The 16512-nt window shown below is 31.0% G+C and overlaps 1 protein-coding gene across 1 annotated transcript in view; it reads right to left on the minus strand.

The window, feature by feature from the left end:
- LOC125065547 overlaps positions 1-16512 on the minus strand; it is a 45297-nt gene that overhangs the window by 22199 nt on the left and 6586 nt on the right. The window lies entirely within an intron of this gene.

Raw genomic sequence — 16512 nt, forward strand, 5'->3', positions numbered from 1 at the left:
ATCGTTTCGATTGAACTCGAGATAGGACGACTCAGTGAAACTAGATAGAGCTGTACTAACCGACTGAAACAACACGCTTCCTTTCTCACTGACGCATTTTTTATTTTATTACCTTTGATGTTTGTGTTTTCAGTGTCTTTGGTATGTAAACAAAAAAAATGTACAATTGTGGTGTATCCTAAAACATATAGTTTAATTGCTTAGAAATTATATTGAGATATAGCTATATGTATATAAGAAAATCATAAAATATATGTTGTAAAAAGTTTCAATAGTGGTTAATCGACTAATCAATATATCATTAAAAACAATATTTACTGGATTTGGACTACACAAAAAAAAATCACATGACATCGAAGAAATGATTGAATGGCTGATATTTATACTTTATATCTTAATAAAACCCTTAAAATTTTGTGTAAAATTTTGCCACGAGAACAAATGACATTAGCCCGAATGATCAGGATAGAGCACGTAATCATTTAATTAATTTTTAATGCCTCTATGCTAATATATTCGTATATAATAAGCTGAAAAGTTTGTTTATTTTATTTGAACATACTAATGCTTTGGAACAACCAATTTTTTTTTTCAATATAATTATGATTTTATAGCCCAATTGTTGATGAAGGTTTTAGGCTATTTAGCATTATGCAATCCACTGGACTGGAAAAATCACGCGGAGCGGCTACTTTATAAAATTCCAGAAGTGCAGTGCCACATAAGAGTGCCACAATGACTTAGTGAGTGTGTGCAATAATATATATTATGTATTAATATTTATGACTTAATAAAAGGGAAAATACTATTTATATAAATTAGGGTCACTAAACGATAGCGTCTCCAATGAATGGAAATAAAATTAGTTTAATTAATGCATACAAATATAATTTAAAAGCGTTGTAAGTTATTTAAATGCGTCATTAATGACAAATGAGTTTCAATAACTTGCACTAACTGTACAGCTGCTAAATTGAAACTAATTATCTTGACTTTGGATAATTGTTGAAATAATAGAGGAGTCTTGACGCAAAGCAATCGATATAACTATGCTAATGTCTGACATACTTATTTATCTAGTTCAGCTATAAGATGTCTTGTTAATTTGTTTAGGTTATTTTTTAAATAAACAAAGTAAACCCTCGTAAAGACCTCACCACACAGCTGGGCTTTTGAAGAGCACATGAGGGCTGCACATGCAGCTTACATCAGAATGTTTTCCTTCACCACCAAGCAAATGACAACACGAGATGAATTTAAAACACAAATGGATCACTTGAAAAGTCAATGGTACTTGCCTGGGTTTGTCCCCGTAACCACAGTCATCGGCTGACATTAGGCCCATATCGGCAAATTAGTAACAAAAATTATTATTTATTATTTACATTGAGGATAAATAAATAATTTAATTGTATTTAATTGACATACAAACTAATTTGATACCACACAGAGTAGAATCAACATTCAGCCCCATTTTATTTCTTTAAATTTAATCTTGCAAAATAACGATTCAAATGTGATTTTAACAGCTTGAATAAAGTATATTTTAATTTCGAAATATTCAAATTTAACTGTCAAAATAGAAACATTCTTTATACGGTTTCAATTCATCAAAATAACAAAGGGCTTACTTCGTTCATTCGGGCAAGTTCGGGCAAGTTCATCTTGGTGGATCAGACATACATGACGTAGCCCATACAGGGCCGGACCGTAAGTTTAGTGGGTCCTGGGCTAACATTACTTAGGGACCCACCTAAGACATATATAAAAGTAGACTTGAATTAAATTAATTGAATGGGTTTGATTAATTGCAGGACTCGCAGAGCTACAAACCATACGATCTGTTTAATTGAATAAAGTTATGGATTCTTTAGTATTATCGTCTACTTTTGATTTTTACTAGACTTAGCTGGGGCCCCCTTGAATCCCTGGGCTGAAGCCCAAACAGCCATATGGTAGATCCGGCCCTGAGCCCATAGACAGACAGCAAACATAGCAATACGTTGTATTGCAGCAAACATTCGGTTTGAAGGATAAATATCAATTTAGTCCCTTTGTTTGAGCTAGAGTAATAGATATTACTTACCGTGTCACGTCGATTGATAGATGGGTCTAATTTAACCCCTTAGGTTAACCACTTTACAGTTTGTTTGTTCGTCTGAATTTTAATAATTCCTTAAAAAACCAGTTATAACCCTTAAGATTAATATATTCCAATGCCGTTTTTAATCTAACAACGAAATTCGCCAAGATTTCGCCTCGTTTCATAAGATATCCCCGAAATAGAGGTATCGTGTTTGTAACGTTGACGTCATTTGGCAAAGATGTCTCCAGATATCGTATGATCAGAATTAGATATGAGGTTTGTGCCGAATATATGCCTACGCAGTTATATAAACATTTATACATGTAGCAGCTTTACTAAAAAAAAAATTCTGAATAAATTAGTGCTGTAGACAAATAGATACCATTATGGATATTTTCTCTTACTAATTAAAATAAAAAATAAGGTTGTGCATTTTACTGTACAAATATTCAAAATTAGCCAAATAACTAATTATATTAAGTATGTTTCTTAGGTTCTTCTATTATCTTCTTAAGAGCTCGTATCAAACTCAAACATAAATGCGATAATTTTGGAAAGTACATGTCTGATTTGAGAAAATCTTTTTGCAGTTTATAGCCCATTTATTGACGAAGTGAATTATTATCGTATTATTTTTACGCTTTATATGACCTGACTACGACCCCAAAGAGGGGAGTAGTAACCATTAACATTAACCAATCTTATGAACTATTGGCAAGATTTTGATGCCCATCAAGTGTATGAAGCAGACAAGTGTAACCCAAATATAACCAACATAAAACGACTGGGCTTGACTATAAACTATTATTCATAATTCAGAAGCTGAAACACGTACATTAGACAGCCATATGTATCATAACTTCTATTTCGATGGACGTATTTTATGTTAATTCAGATTTATGAAAACAAGGTGAATAGACACACGATGTCGTCATCGGTTGGCACTTGGCACAATTCACGCGTCTGGACTCCCGTCCTAAGATACCGTCTGCGTTGTGTCTGACTATAAAAGCTTAGAACGCATAACGTTCGTTTTAAATAACCTGTTTTTTTTTTGTTTTCATTACATCAACCGCGTGACTTTAGTTTGTTTTTAAACACTTTCGATTCAGAGCTACGTTTGAACTGAAATAATTGGCAAAGTTGCTTTGCAACTATTGGAATTATTCAGGAATTTTCATCAGGATTTTTGTTTGAGTAGTCGCTGAATACATGCATAATATAGTAGAGAAACACTGATAATTTTAGAGATTTCGAATGTGATGTCGTAAATAAACAGATTTTGTTGCTGTGAAAAAGCGGTAAATTATGTATATAAAACACTCTGGAGTACATTTAATATCAACATTGCATCTGTGCGGAGTCTATTCCGGAGCGGGTCCCTAGTAAATTTATAAAGCCTAAACAAATGACAGTTTTTTTTTAAGTATAAAAAGACATAGAAAAGATGCAAAAAAGTTTTACCTTGTTCAGACTTATTTAATGATAAAACGATAAAGAGCGACGTATTCTCCTCGTCCTATCAATCCATAGAACGTACAGAAAGGATGCAGCTGAGCTATTTACAGGTTTATATTAGTATACATGTGGCAATCGCCCAAAACGCCACCAGCACTTTACTTGAGTAACGTATTTCAGTGCCAAATAGTATTACCATTTATATTGTAATAATTTGTAGTAAGAATTTTTATATTATGTTGATTCCAAATTTGAATTTTTAAATATACATTACATTATTTAAGAATTCTCACTTTGTACTTTTATTTGTTTTTATCTTTCGCCGAGGAATAATATTAGAATAAGGAACGCAACCTGCAGTTCTCTCAGAATCTCGGATAAGGATAACGTTGTTCTTAAGGATCATTTTAATGTTATATTTTGATCGAGTTCCTTGGAGTAGTACCACGTAGGTACACAGTTGGAAATATAGCTATCTTCTTCTAGCAAAAAAATAATCTCTATAGTTCCATCTCTCTCCCGCACCGAAAACCATAAGTCTAAATATCTACCTGTTCTTACGGATTCGTGGAATTCGTAACACCGAGTCTTAGAACTATAAAAATGTCAGGCCATAACCGGTGCTAGCCAAAATGGATTAGTTAGTTGGTAGTTAATATCATGATGGCATCCTTCATTGTCGAAATAATGAAGACATTCTTTTATCGCTCATCAAAATTCATGAATGTAAATAAAGATAATAGCTTACCGGGTCGTTGATCAAATATGACAATCATTTTTAGCTTCATTTAATAATTCTATGAAATACTTACTTGAACTCTCCTACTCTATACAAAAAATAATCATTGTCTATCTAACTTTGGAGATTTCAATATAAAAAAATTGGATTTAATCCAAAAAAGGTTTTTCTTCCAAAATTTGTATGCAAATAATAGTGTGTTTAGTTCTGTAGATTTAGCAAAATGAATATGTACTTATGATAAAAGTTTTTTTTAACTGTAATACAAATACATACATATATTTATTTAACACTTTACTAATCGTAACACAAAAAAGAGGTTAAAAAATACAAAACAGAAGTAATAATATAACGTACCCAATATTATGTGTTCAGTTTAATAAAAAAGAAAAATATCATTTGAATTTGGAACGATAAAATCATTCAAATAATTTCTTTTTATTTATGGAATGGCGATAAATATTAACATCCATCTGTTTGTATTGACAGATAACATTTCATTAAAGAGATCTATTATTAGATACGTACTAATGGATATCGTTTGTTCAATTAAAGCTATGTATTTGTGTCCATTATAATAACACGCAGTTCAATTCCATGTCATCTAGAAGTTTCCATGTCTCGTTTTAAACAATTATATTAGGAGTTGCATTGGTTGTATCTGATATTGATAGATAGTTAGATTCCGTCGTCCGGGCGAGAAAAAAAAAAAAAGAATTTTATTTATTTCCTGATCACAATGCACGATCAAAAATATCACCAAAATCGTTTCGGGATTCAGTTTTATACACGCGTGTAGATGATTTGAAGTATGCACCACTTGTAAACACTTTTAAACAGTACGTGCATATATGTACCGAAGTACTAAAGTGACACAAAATACCTAGAACTGCCCCGATGAACTGCTCTGTCTCTAACTCACCATAATAGCTTCGAGCTTCTAGCTCCGACCTGCCACTTATCGGACTTAGGAGGGGCAAGGATGCACAAAAAGGATGACCGAGTTAGCAGGAATCTAGACACGCAGTAGCGTGTCAAGCCAAGTTCATAACACTATACATAAATAATCGCTAGAGTATAGAATTGTAAATTACAGACGAGCAAATGGGCCACCTGATAACATAAATAAAATGATTTTTCCTGGAATTTGAAGAGATGGTTTAATAAAAATAATACAAGAAGATATTACTCGTTTAAATTGAACGTGAGTCAAGTCTTGCATATAAATAACTGGATATATTTTACCAAATGAGTAATTTTTTAAGACATAGACCTTGTACATATAAATAAATACTAACACAATATACGAATGATAAAAACATACACATATTTCTAAATAGATTGAATCGACTACTAGGTATTTATAAATGGGAATTTATCTTAATATTTTGAATTTCGATAACCGGATCCATAAAAATTCAAACAAATAAAAACTTAAAAATTAATACTGAATGTATCAACTCAACCATCAATATATTGTATGGAATTAAATTCTAGAAGCTTCTACACGTACCGTCCCTTTCCGTATCGAGAGACACATTAAGACACCGGCTTTCTACTGTGAAAGCGTTGACAGAGGCATGAATAACATGGGTGTATACCTATGACATACATATACTTTCTATATTTTTTAATCCTACGTTTTAAATTGAATATAAACAAATCAATACTTATTTACTAATCTACAAATACAAAAGTTGTTTACTACTACAGTTATTTTATTACTACAAAACATGTGAGAAGATTTTATTCGTAGTAGAATATAAATGTTTAATAACGATAGAAAAAAATATTGTCCGCATTTAGTTTTGTTTTTTCATAAAAGTATTTTTTTGGGTATATTCCAAAATAGCATTTCTCCTCTAAAGAAATTAAAAGTTCATGCAACTAAGTCGAATATACGCGTTTTTGAACGATAGCTCTACCAACAGAGCTAAAATTTCGTAGGTATTTCTCTGTAACAAAGACATCCTCTAATTCAACGTTAACACAAATGAAGTAGCAGTTAAGCTCTTGAATTTTATATTTCCGTGCGGATATGCGTTGACATAGTTACTGAGTGTGTTTGCGCAAGCAACTCAACTACCTACCTCCTAGTATTACAAAACGCTTATTAATTATAGTATACGGATATCCTTAAGTTGAAATAGGTCTATGTTGGTCTTTTATTTCTACTTTATAATAAAAAAATTATAGAATTAATAATAATAAATAAATAATCAGTATAATAAATAACACTCGACCAGGACCGGGTTATTTTTCACGGATGAACTTTTTTTTAAATTAGATTCATAAATATTATCTCTAATATAATGTCTGTCTAGTCTTAAGATATTTTTATAAAATACGAAGCATGTTGTGTTCTCCTATAATTGTGAGTGCATATAGGTTAAGTTTTGTGAATGTATTAGTGTAAGTTTTTTGTGTACTAACGTTGGAGATCCTTATAAAATAAAATAAAAAATAAAAAAAAATATTTTACAGTTATTAGTATGTTAGATACTTGTGTTTCCATCTGTATTATACAAATATATCTTACGGATTTAAAAAAAAAGAAAACAGAATATAATATTTGACGAATACTTTTTTCTTGAAATATATAATAATTAATAAAAATAGTGGTCGCACAGAAAATGTATAAAATTATAAAAAAAAAATAACTTTAGTTAGTTGTCTTACTTTCAGACTTGTCTTTATTTATATAACTTAAAGAAAAGTTTGAATAAGCGCTTTATATAGGATATTATAATATCTCCGTTTTAAAAACTACAAACTTCATTCACAAAGCGAAATATGACTGACGTTAAAGTTATCGGTTTTAATTTCGCCTATCAGTAATTTTTATCTTACATTTAAAAAAAACATTGATAGATAAAGCTTATTATAGAATACAAGAATATATAGATGATATTCATTGATTTCCACACTGAATATATAAAAAGATAATTGTTTAGTACCTACATACTTTTAGCCATTGGAATTGAAAAAAAAAAAAAATATTGAACTAACCATAAACAAATCAACAATCTTTTTTTTTTTAGTTTTGGCTTTTATTTATGCCAAGAGGGCACAGATTATTTCGCCAACAATCTTTAACTCTATTTATTAAATTAATATGACGTAATTAAACAATTGTTTATTAACCTATATTAATAATATCGTGTAGGTCTACGATAGACCCGATCGAAACCTATCCACAATAAAATTATAGATCGTTAAATAATAATGATATTTAAGTCGACAACACATATCTGTAAAATTTGTATAATCGAGATATTTCGATAAAAAATGCGTAAAATTCAATGACATGAAGTTCAACGGGCGGCCATGTTTGACGTTTCCAGGTGCATTAAAAAGTGTGTTCCAAATAATAATTTCGTGCAGTTATTAAATTAAAAAAAAAGTTATATATTATATGAAAAGTAAATAATAAACAGTATTTGTTTAGTTTTAATTATTTTACTCAAGCGAAGTCAGATTTCATCTAGTAAACAATAAAAAGATACGTTATTTTATGCAGTTTAAGACTTTTCTTTAATCAATAACTGTTTCTCGTAAATTTAATATTTGACATTATTGAATTAATTCATCTTTTTAGTTCTTCGAATATACAAACATAATATATCGCACCTCAATATAGTAATTTTCGTAACCTTACCAGTTTGCAAACAGAGGTCGATCACCTTGCGTCACTAAGGTTATATAAATACCTTGGCATACGCAAGGTCTATAGATCGTAGTGCATCACATCCCTATCGCGGCAATCAAATACAATACATATTACCTATGTGATAAAATTGAAAATCGATCGAGTAAATGTTTTCGATTTGTTAGTGTGGTCCGCACGTGGAAGCAGTACATTAGGGCAAGTTTAAGTTTGTTGAGGTAGGATCGCAAACATTCAAATAGTTATACGTGTATTGTCAGTTAGTGATAGATTCTCAAATACCCTAGAGTTGGGTAAAAGCCTCCAGTGCATACACATTATTGAAGAAATATTGGGCGTAGATAAAAGATCATAACATCGAAAGTTTATAAGTTTCGAGTTAATGTAAATGATTGATTCTGTCACAGAATTACTAACAACAATTCCATTCCATTTTCAATTGATACAATGGTCTAATAACATTTTTTAAATGTAAATAAAAAATTACATACATTCAATATTATATTAAATTCCACGCAAACAAGATAAAGACGAACAAGATTGTTCTTATTATCATAGATGGCGCCACTTTAAGAACGTTTTACATTCAATTTACCTACATGTTGTATTCCAATCAGCCACTATAATAAGATCATTTGAAGAATGACAAGTTAAGACGTGAGCATGACAACAACAAATCAATGGATACGGAATATTTAACATGTATTTAAACTAACTATTATGTTAATAAAAGACTTAGGTAATTCTTTAAAATAGGCTTGAAAACAAATAAATTAAAATGAAGTTTTCTCACAAGAAAAACTTGTGTGTTACAGTCAGTAAAGTTTTGGGTTAGTTTTGTCGAATCTTTGTCCTTCGTGTATTCATCCGATTGTGATAAAACTGCCAGCGAGGGCCACGCCAAAAAAAGGATTTTTTGTTTATCCTTTAGTACGAAGATTTCATATAGAAACTTATTATACTTGAAGCCAGGAAAGATAGCCAGTACTAACAGTATAAATTACAAAAAAATACATCTCAATTTTTAATAGAAAGTACCTCGAATAGGGATATATTCCAGAACATTCTCGACGATCAAGGATGATATCAGCTATTGCCAGCAGCAACGTTGTATTGTTAGCACCTTAAAGAGTAACCAAGCCTACTTAGAATAATGGAATAAAGTTTACTATTTGATAAATGTTCGGTAATTTATCAAATGTTTAAAGCCCGATATCTCTTAATCCTCATGATTTACACGCCGACAAAAACCACAGTTTGTTTCATTTAACGTAAATCAATTTGTTTTAACAGAACTGAACTCCTGACATAAACTCTCAGAGGATAAACACTTTTAATCGTGTCTGGTTTCTCCAAGGACTGACGCTTGAATTGAAAACATGAAATGAAATCTTAAAATTCGAATGCATAATGTTTTACCAAAAGCGACTAAAGGACAAATTCCTTACCACCCAATTGTTTATCAAACGTGTGGTTACAAAGTACTTTGTCTTACTCTTTCTAATGTAAAATTACATTTGACAGAAAGAGAAAAATCGATGTGTAACTATTAATCTCCTAGTTACTTTAAAACAATGTTACTAAAATATTGCAAGAAAACCATCTAAAATTATAGTGATTGTTACATGGTTCGTTTTTTAAAAAGATTTTAAATTAAAAATAAAACGGTTGAATACTTTAAATATTTGTAATGTTCTATGAATTATTATCATTATAACTATGAAGTTCTTGTCTTGTGTAAGTAATTATTACACTATAAAATCATTGTTACTGCAGATTCCCCCACCATAGACTACTCAAACATAGCCTTTATTTTATTATATTTATTTCAAAGGTTACCTACGCACACATCGAAACCAATATGAAAGAGTTTGTACAAGCTTAAATGATGCTTCAATTAAATACACCGCATTGTCTTTGATATTGGCTACAAAAATAACAATAAATGAAGATTAATATTCATATTAAGTAGCTAGAGTTATTTATTTTAACGCACTGTCAAATATTATTACAGATACAATCAAAACAGTGAGATTTAGACATAGACAATTTTATAACTTTTTACTAGTTGTTATATTACTAACAGAATTGCTTTTCCTAAGTATAATATAATTATAAAAATCTTATCCCGAACACTCTACACGCCAAACTTTATAAAATTCCGTGACAAATGAACAATGCAGTTCCAATATAACTGGAGCACGCGGTGTTTAAAGTTAAAAATAAAACTCACTGTGCTATTTTGTGATACCTCCCGAAAGATTAAGTGGTGGGTTGAAACTAGTCGTATGTGTGTTGATACTCATACCACCAAATCTGTTTGAATGCTTAAAATTTACACTGGAATGAAGAAACTCAAATACGAGACGTGAAGGCAAATCTTGCTGGCCGGCAGGTATGGCGAGAGCGACTAGTGCAGTTCATTCTCCCTGACTGTACTTGCCGTATTCGCGTTTGGACTCCACTACCACTTACCACCAGGTCATTTAGAATCATATGATATGACCCGATTAATATAGAAAAAAAACACACTGACTTGAACCCCGAAAACAAACACTTATTTTTGGGTAGTCATGGAAAAATTACAGTTCATATGACACGTCATTTTAATAATCACGCAATATCAGAATCTCTGATTCTAAGTTAAATAATTCTGCAATGAATTCCTTGATAAAAATCCTTTGTTGAATAAAGTAGGACTAAGACACCTGGCTAGATTAGGAAATGTTTAATTGATCAGATATGTATAAAACACATTATTTTTAATACATCTTGTGCAATATGATAGTGGTGAGTCATGTAAGTAGTAGAACTCCCTAGATAATTTTGAAATGTATTTATTTTTTATTTTGATGTAATATTGTATGTACTGTTGGATGTCCTAATGAAAATAAATAAATAAATAAATAAAACATTCTCGCATAATAAATTTGCTCAAAAATATAACTAGGCGTATATTTTATCATCCATAAAAATCACTATCGCCCAGTGGAGAGAACATGACGTCAGTGGAAAGGGAGAACTGGAATGCATGCGTGTTGCATTGACGCACAAACGCTAAATTCCTTTGTACATTTTTATTATATTTATTATATTGTATTTACAATTTAGTTAAGAAAATTGACTTAAGGAAGACCTAATTTGTATTTGTAAATAGATAACATTTGTTGAACGTTTATATTTCGATTTGGTATTGTCAGTGTGTAAATATTATTTAGTTAGTATTTAATAAAAATAAATTAACATTTTGCGGCTTTTATAGTCATATAAATAGCTGATATATGCTGGATATAGACCGCTTTCATCTTGAAACCATTCATTTCAATATCATAATTATATTTGTAAAAATAAAGTTTTTGTTTCTCTTTAAACAAATTAAAAACAAATCATACATAAATCAGCTGCCCAAAAAATATTACATAACATTTATAGCAACAAAAATTTTAACCAAAGACCCAAAGGACGGGACGGGATTAAACAGAAAAAAATGTAACAAAAAATGTCCGACCAGACAGAGGCAAGCCAACAAAAGATAAAACACGTCTTTATCATATTATAGCCGTCTCGCTTGAACTTAAATGACACTCGTAAAGAACAGACAGTCTTGGAAGTAGCATCAACGTCTAAACAATGGATCCTTGTACCTTGAAATTGGCCGAACAAATAGATTTTGAACAACTTCACTTACTCGGCTTAGTGCAAGCTTGTCTGGGTAAGTATAACCCACTCGTCAATATTCTACCGCCAAACAGCAAGACATAGTATTGTTTTGTTCCTAAAAGAAGGATGAGAAGGATGAGTGAGCCAGTATCACTACCGGCACAAGGTACATATTACCTTAGCTCCTTATGTTGGTGGCGCATCGGTAATGTAAGGAATATATAATTCAATTGATTTGCTGCTACAAAACTTACGATAGATGACACAATTTAGATTTCATTATTACTTCGACATTATTTTACTGCAGTGAAAACGTAGTAAAAACGAAGAAATACAATGCTTCTCTTATCTCCCTCACTCTTTCTCGCTTTGACGCATTCTCTGATTGTCTCTCTTTCTCCATCGTATTAATAATAAGAACATAATTATGAGGTTCGTCAAATGCCATCTATTGACAGTAATAAGAAATGGAAAACGTCAAACGTCAGTCGACCGGTACGGCCATTTTGTAACCGAAATCAAGTAATGAACTAATCACAGCCGGAGAAGCTATGAAAAAAGGACATTTTATTTTATTTTGTTCAGCGGACGTTTTAATTCCATTCATACCTCAATACTCGTATGTACTTTTATTTCACTTTCACCAGAATGTTTGTGTTATCCTGTAAAATTATGTTGCATGTATTTAATTATAGGGTTACCTACTCTACAGAGCGACGGCATGTATTTCTGACGTATTATCTTTTTTTTAGTATAGTCTCTTCGACCTCCTCTAGATTTTAGCTATATCATATTTTAAAGCAGAACGACAACATATTGTATGTAATTTATTAAAGTTTTTTTTTAAGCGGTTGAATTATCAATCAGTTAATTTATTTTTCTGTTAAGTGATTATAGTTCCTTGTCCCGCATAACATATCGTTTCGTCGACACATTTTTAGACAGTTATGAAAATTTCAAATTAATGCACAGAAAGACTGACTGTCAAACCCCAAATCACTGTTATCATTAAATTCGTAAACGTAGACTTTTATGATAATTTTATCATTCCAAGAAAAAGTATCTAAACATTTTATTATAACGGAAAAACAATCCTTAATTTGAGTCGGAACGATATCATAAAATATTTAAAAAAAGGACATAGCTGTTTGTCAGTTATTTTCGTTTAGTTTGAAATTAAGAACATCTGTGAAAGTTTCTTTCAAGACATCTATTTTTATTAAAGTCAATCTCCCCACTATAGACTTAAAATACAATTACGGGAAAACATGTTAAAAAAATTGACATATTCTGTATTTAATTTATTTTAGTTGTATAGTTCTCGAGCAAAAGTGTACAGTGTGTTTAATTTGAAAGATGAGTGAACTAAACGTACAGAATATAAACGGAATCAAGTATTTATATAATTATTACCTTTCGGGTGTTATTTGAGTGGACAAAGAATCACTACTAAATTCCTAGCCAAGGTAGTTTTGGAAAATTTTTTGAACAATACAAAAGTACCTGTAAAAGAGTCTACTTAAATTAGGTATATTTTGTTCTTGAATCATTATCATATTAGTCTTGTAAATATTATATTCTAAAAGTTATTAACAATTCAAATTGAAATTCCTTATCTGAAACATGTTTAATGCTATCTAATCGTAGGTATCATAATGTAATTTCTCTCAATTATCTAATTAAGATTTCATCACTCATAAGACTATAAAATTATGTAAATTATTTAATACTTCGCATATTTAATTAATATTTTCAAAATGACATCAGATTTATCTTGAGAATTTCGTCTAAGAGAAGTTGATACGTCATGACCAGGGGTTGATTAGCTTTGTCGGCTGTTGGTACACAATTACCCTTTTTTCAACTTCCAAAAATATATTTTTCTTTCCGTAACACAATTTTATTCATAGCTAGATGTCGCCCGCGGGTTTAGTCGCGTCAGGGATTGGTCGTTAGATATTATATATAAAAAGTAGCCTACGTCCTTCCTTGGAGTTCAAGTTTCATGCCAAATAGCATGAAATTTACATATTTTTTTCTAATTTTTTTTCAAATTATTTAGTAATTAGTTGGTAATTTGTAATTGTCTTGTCTTTTGTAATTTGCATTTTTATATGGTATTATTATTGTTCGTCATTTTGTTCCCCTTTTTATAACATAATAGAAAAAAAGTTGTGTTAGGTTAAAAGATAAAACTGTCCCTTTCCATGCCGTGATATAAGTATATTCGGTTTGACCGTAAAAGAGCAACAAACAAACAGACAGAGTTACTTCCGCATTTATAATATTAGTATAGAATGAATAGATTAGTATCGATTATGATATTTGTTGGTACTATTACGAAGTTGTGTCTTCAGTACCTTAAAGAAATAGGAGAAATGTGATAAAACCTTTTTTCTGAATTCTTGGTCTTACCCTGACCGTGCTAGGAACAAAAAAAAAATTGGATTGATTAACCCGGACTAACTGATGATTATTTACGTTATGCAGATGATACTACGGTCATTTAAACGGTTATGCACGAGTGCGATACACTGTTATTTATTTAACGCCCTTTCTTAATCCAGGGACTTTGGACACAAATACCCGGGTCCAGCTCGTTAGCGTCCGGGGCAGCAACGCCTATGATGGTTAAGTCTTAAACCTTAGATGAGTTGTCTAAGAAGGTTTCTAAAATAATTTGGGAGGAGGGACGATTACCAAAAATTGCTTGCACCCGTACGCTTGCCATGCTTGTGACGGGGCTTTACGTTATATAGGGCATAATAGTCAATGTCATACTTGTTTGAGTACCTGATACGTTTATTAAACTCTAATCAATTCTTATACTCCTTATATTAAACTAGCTGACTAACTCCTTAAACGGCAACAGATATATGTACAAAGTTAGTTTAGCTGTTAAATAGCTCATGGTTGGATGATATTTATCCAGAAACCCTACGATTCTTAACAGCATCCTCAATTATCGTCTATATGATGTTGAAATAAATCTTTGAAACGAAGTCGATTTTTAAAATCAAACTAGTTCCACCTTACCTTACAACATAATTTTTCTAATAAAAGAGACATATTGTTATGCCTAGCTTAGCTTTTAGCTTACCTTGGCTTAATTTTTATGTATATTGTTTAATATACATAAAATTTACACCATGAAACCGTTTTGAAAAGTGTATTGTTGTTGTTAATAAATGAAATTTCGTATTTTACACGTAAAATGTTTAAAGCGACTTACCTGGCGATGCGCTATTTTGGTGCATTTCATTATATGTGTTTTATAGTCATTTTCGCATGTCGCTGTCTGACATTTTACGATAGTATTCTGCGGTCAGCTTCGAGTTCTTACAGAATCAACTGATCTAAGACATGTCGCAAATAGTAAGCAATCAGGTTTATTATTTCAAATAGTTTCGAATTACCATAACAGATTAGAAAATTAATCTTCTGGTTTAGAAGTTTAAGTATTATTTGGAGATATAAAACCGCTGCAACCTCGTGCACTACTGGATGTTAGAGTGGGCTTATTAAGGTATATGTTCCAGCTGCAATTTAAGGAGATGGAAAATCACGTGTATAATATATATAATATAAGCATTTACTGAAATCCTTCCAAATACTATTAAATATTTATTGCGTACCGCTAAAACCAAAATTAAAATACTGACTAGGAAGTATGTACAAGAAGTGATCTTAGGCCTGAGACGCGGCAGCTAAATCATTCCACAGAGTCACACCTACGCGACAGGTCGCACGCTAAATATCCACGACCAATTTTTACGCGCGTTTTTGATACCCGACAAGATTTAGCGCCAAAAAATTACATAGAAAATCAAGCCGCTCTAATAGTTTATGGCACTGAATCTAATGAAGTAAAAAAATAAAAATGCAAATTGCTAGTTTCAGGTCTTTAGAAGTAGGTAATGGTTGCATCGTTCTTTAAGTTTTTTGAAGACTTAAGGAAATGTTTTTTAGAGTCGTACGAATTAATTGAATTTCCAATCGTAAACGTAAAAACATTATTAAATGAAAGATAATACAAATACATAACTCGCTTTAAAGATTATTTGAATACTAAACGTAACCTTTAGAAAAAATGGGTATATTCATTAAATTTTAACATGACCGTACAAATATTTGACTGTTACGGTGATTTTCTAAAAAACCTAAAAAAAATGAGCATTTAATTTTCAGATTTGAATTTGAAAAAGTTCGAATTTTAAATATTATTCGAACTAATAATATTTCAAATTCGAACCTTCGATGCATAACAACCAAAGATCCTCTTACTAATGAAAACGATAATTGATACGTAACATCCAAATATCGTTCTGTAAACTTTATCTGTGACGTAACAGAATGCATCCAATCGCTTTATTGTTTTAGGAATTAATCTTATCATTTCTCATTTAAAAAATACTTCTTTTTTTTAATTCTGCTTATAGGCAGACGAATCTTTAAATACATAATATGATAATGTATCATTTTATCGCGGAGATTCTCAATCTTCGCGGATTTTTATGTCAAAATATATGTGTATATATACACATATGTGTGCGTGTGGTAACATGTGTAATGAAGAATGTTACTAGGTATGCCAAATCGCTTGAAATTTTTTCTCAGTAAAGCCTGTATGTATACAAATACACTAGTTTTTGTTGTAGTCAAAAATACCTAGTAGTTTTGATTTTATAGGCATTCAAAGTTTCGAAAAAAATCGTGTCCCGCTAACAGCCGCTTGAGTACCTGTGACGTCATATCACAACGCGTCGCGCGGGCAGCGTACCGCTTAGTATCAAGTCGCCAGCACTTATAGTTGTTGAAATAGCTTGCGCAGTATTTTGTCGTGTTTTCGTTCGCGTATTACGTTAATAGTCTAATAATAGTAAATATTATTCGATTATTTAT

Source organism: Vanessa atalanta, chromosome 8, assembly GCF_905147765.1.
Source record: "Vanessa atalanta chromosome 8, ilVanAtal1.2, whole genome shotgun sequence".
Taxonomy (NCBI): Eukaryota; Metazoa; Arthropoda; class Insecta; order Lepidoptera; family Nymphalidae; genus Vanessa; species Vanessa atalanta.